Below are 3,528 nucleotides of genomic sequence, written 5' to 3' on the forward strand. Positions count from 1 at the left end.
CTAAAATTCCATAATTCAGAAGTACCCTTAAGAAAAGTCAAGGGGCCGGTGCTGTGTCTCACTTGGTTAATCCTCTGCCTGCAGTGCCGGCATCCTATATGGGTGCCAGGTTCTAGTCCCGGCTGCTCCTCTTCCAGTCCAGCTCTCTGCTGTGGCCCGGGAGGGCAGTGGAGGATGGCCTAAGTGCTTGGACCCTGCACCTGCATGGGAGACCAGGAATAAGCTCCTGGCTCCTGGCTTCGGATAGGTGCAGCTCCAGCTGTCGCAGCCATGTGGAGAGTGAACCAACAGAAGGAAGACCTTTCTCTCTATCTCTCCCTCTCACTGTCTGTAACTCTACCTGTCAAATAAATAAATAAAATATTTTAAAAAGTCAAAATGCATTTCTTTCTCTTTTTAAAAAAGATTTGTTTTATTTATTTGAAGGGCAGAGTTACAGAGAGATAAGGAGAGAGAGAGAAAGAGAGAGAGAGAGAGAGAGATATTTTCCATCTGTTAATCCACTCCCCAGATGGCCACAACTGTGGGGCGGGGCTGGGGTGGGGGTGGGTGTTGGGCCAAGCCAAAGCTGGAGCCAGGAGCTTCTTCTGGGTCTCCTATGTGGATGAAAAGGAGCCAAGCGCTTGGGCCATCTTCCACTGCTCTCCCAGGCACATTTTCAGGGAGCTGAATTGGAAGTGGAGCAGCCAGGACTTGAACCAGCACCCGAACAGGATGCCGCCGTTGCAGGCAGTGGCTTAACTCAAGGTGCTACAACATGGCCCCTTCTTTTCTTTTCTTCCTTCCTTCTCCTTTTTTTTTTTCATGGTATTAACCCTTTATAAAGGATAAAGGTGCAAAGATCTGTCACTGTAAACCTTTGGATCTGTGGGTAGGCAGGTGTTGTTTTGACATTTTTAAAGGTCATCAAATGAAATTATAAAGCAAATTTGCATGATCTTATAAGCTTCCAGAAACAAAAGACACAGATGATAATATGATATGCAATCAAATGATTTACCAAAATTCTTTATTTAGAGTGCCTTAGTGAAGTTATTGGAAATTAACAATAAAATGGAAAGACAAACCATAAAATTTAAAAACAAGTTACCTTGTTTATATAGCCATGGAGAGAATTGTGGGGACAGAGAGGGACAGATTTGTTTTTCTTTAAGATTTATCTATTATTTATTATTATAAACAATTAATTATTATTATCTCCACCCACATGAGAGACCCCAAGGCTCCTGGCTTCAGATTGGCGTAGATCCAGCCACTGAAGCCACTTGGGGAGTGAACCAGCAAATGGAACCTCTCTCTGTGTCTCTAGTGTTCTCTCTATAACTGTTTCATATAAGTAAAATAAAAAGGATTTATTTTATTTATTTAAAAGTCAGAGTTACACAGAGAGAGGAGAGGCAGAGAGAGAGAGAGAGAGAGAGAGAGAGGTCTTCCATCCAATGGTTCACTCCCCAATTGGCCACAACGGCAGGAGCTAAGCCTATCTGAAGCCAGGAGCCAGAAGCTTCTTCCAGGTCTCCCACTCGGATACAGCATACCAAGCACTTGGGTCATCTTCCATTGCTTTCCCAGGTGCATTATCAGGGAGTTGGATTGGAAGTGGAGCAACCGGGACTAGAACCAGAGCCCATATGGGATGCTGGCTCTGCAGGTGGCAGTTTTACCTGCTATGCCACAGCGCTGACCCCAAGCATTCAAATTTGACCCTCTGTGATGTTGATGAGTTCAGGAAGTTACAGCCAAAGCATGTGACAGAACGAGAGCATGAAGAAAAACAGGTTTTGGATCTGACATGGCTGCATGGGGACAACTCTGTATCGGTGACAGTGGAGGGGCCACCTCCCAAAGATCCTGGCATTGTGTGGGTGCCACTTGCTGGAGCTGCAGGATGCTCTGCTGGCAGAGGTGACCAGCTGGGGTCCCAATTCCCCAGGCTCCTGTCTGATTACCTAGGGGACCAGCATGATAGGTACTGATTGACTCCATAGGGAAGAGACACTGTAGCATTGTTGGAGCCCCACCATAGTACCCAGCAGGGCAGGGGACTCCACCCTCTCCTCCTGGTGGCAGAGCAACCCCACCTCTAGGCATTATGGTACCCACATCTGGGATGAGACCATCCGTGGTCCACCAGTTCTCCCTGCTCAAGGAACACCACAATGCATGCCCCCTCCATGGGTGAGACCTCCTCCCCGGGAATCAGAGGCCCACCTCCCCCAGGGTTGTACCCACCAAGACCCTAGGACACTGCCAATCTATCTCAATCACTTCCCTGCAGTGTGTCTTGTGAAATTGTGCAGTGTGTGTTTTTATCATCTCTTTCTGCATTAACAATAGTCAATAATAAGTGGGTAGAACAATTAAACTGCTTGAGGGGGCTAAATATAAAGTTAAAATACAGATAAGGGAACTTGCAAAGAGGTTGCATTGACAGAAGACAACAGAGGGAAGCATCATTGTGAACGGCTTTAAAATAGAATCATCTGATTGCACTACTATCTTACAATAGCTCCTTGGGATCAATGGATGACTCACCTTGTACTTGGCCAGGGGTCCACAAACCATGCCCTTCAGACTAAACCCAGACCCTGTATAGATTTAGGACTTTGAAAATAGTACCCTCCTTACTGTTTCCACTTCTTCAGCTATTTTTTTTTTCTAATTAAATGAGCTTAACTTTCCGGTTAGCTGACTGAGATATTGGATATATATGCTTGGGATCTGCAGTGAGCTTCGGTGTTGGCATAAGAATGGTTTTTACCCTTTGCAATGTAGGGCAAAAATCAAAGGAAGAACTTAGGGTTTCATGGCGCATGAAAATTTCATAAGACAATCAAATCTCAGTGACTTTCCAATTTAATTGCTATATTAGCATGCTCGCTTATTTGCATATTCTCTGTGTCTGCTTCTGTGCTACAAGAGTAGAGTTGCATTATTGTAACAGAGACTGCATAGGGTATAAAACCTAAGACACGGGGGTGGTATTTGACCCAGAGGTTGATGCTGGTTAAACATCTGTGTCCCACATTGGAGTGCCTGGGTTTGATTCCCAACTCTGGTTCCTACCAATGCAGACCTCGAGGGGCAATAGTGATGAATCCAGAAGTTGGGTCCTTGTCATATGTATGGCAGACTGGATTGAGTTTTGGGCTCCTGGCTTACAGGCATTTGTGGGGCAGAGTAGTAAGTGGGAACTCACTTACTCGTGCATTTTCTATCACTAGGTCTCTTAATTAATCATTTTTATTTTATGTTAAAGATTTATTCATTTATTTGAAAGAGTTACACAAAGAGAGAGGAGAGGCAGAGACAGAGAGGTCTTCTATCCACTGGTTCACGCTCCAACTGGCTGCAACAGCAGGAGCTGGGCCTATCTAAAGCCAGGAGCCAGGAGCCAGGAGCTTCTTCTGGGTCCCCCATGCGGGTGCAGGGGCCCAAGGACTTGGGCCATCTTCTACTGCTTTCCCAGGCCACAGCAGAGAGCTGGGTTGGAAGAGGAGCAGCTGGGACTAGAACCGGCGCCCATAT

The 3,528-nt window shown here is 45.9% G+C and overlaps 1 pseudogene; it reads left to right on the forward strand.

Annotated features, from left to right (window-relative positions):
• Positions 1 to 1,631: 1,631 nt before the first annotated feature.
• Positions 1,632 to 2,243, forward strand: LOC127487608 (small nuclear ribonucleoprotein-associated protein B'-like; annotated as a pseudogene).
• The last annotated feature ends 1,285 nt before the right edge of the window (positions 2,244 to 3,528 follow it).

Source organism: Oryctolagus cuniculus, chromosome 1, assembly GCF_051225735.1.
Source record: "Oryctolagus cuniculus isolate XC-2025 breed Fujian yellow rabbit chromosome 1, ASM5122573v1, whole genome shotgun sequence".
In the NCBI taxonomy this organism is placed as follows: Eukaryota; Metazoa; Chordata; class Mammalia; order Lagomorpha; family Leporidae; genus Oryctolagus; species Oryctolagus cuniculus.